Consider the following 670-nt stretch of genomic DNA (forward strand, 5'->3'; position numbering starts at 1 on the left):
CTTTGGACAGGGCACATTCCTCGCTGGAACAGCTCGATCAGCCTCCCAGGAATGAGAGTAAACACTCCTGCAAAGCCGTTCCTGGATAAGCCCTATCTGCCCAGGGCCAGAGGCTGCACGTGTGCTGCCAGGAGCAGGGGTGCACAGGGGGGAGGCACAGAGGGTGTGACAGGGCTGTCACTGGGTGCAGCTGCTGCCACCACCCCTGCTCCTCTGCAGGAATTCATTCCCTTTGGAACCCAGTCCATTCCTTCTCACTGATGTGCCTCTCCTCCACTGCTTCTGCTGCCCCAGGTGCCGTGTCCTTTGGTTGGGAAATGCCAATTCCAAASGGACCAGAATTCCATTTCTCTCTGCTGTTTGGGAAGAGTTCTCCATTGACAAAGGAAGGCTCAGAGTTGGAGCATTGGCATTGCCACGCTGCCCATGGGCTGAGCCCGCTGAGCCCAGCACCTCACTGCTGCCACTGCCATGGAGAGAGCACTTGTTCTGTGCACCAGAGCATTTTTGGAGTGTCCATCACCACCGTTATCCGRGAGCTGCTCCTCACATTGGCTGCTCTGGCAGGAGGGCACCGAGCCAGGGGGTGCCCTGAACCCCCGGCATGGGCAGGAATTGGGCAGGGGGCACCGTGCTGAGGCACAGATCCCAAATCCCAAATCCCAGAGCC

Source organism: Malurus melanocephalus, unplaced genomic scaffold, assembly GCF_030028575.1.
Source record: "Malurus melanocephalus ecotype Western Australia unplaced genomic scaffold, MMel_1.1 scaffold_382, whole genome shotgun sequence".
In the NCBI taxonomy this organism is placed as follows: domain Eukaryota; kingdom Metazoa; phylum Chordata; class Aves; order Passeriformes; family Maluridae; genus Malurus; species Malurus melanocephalus.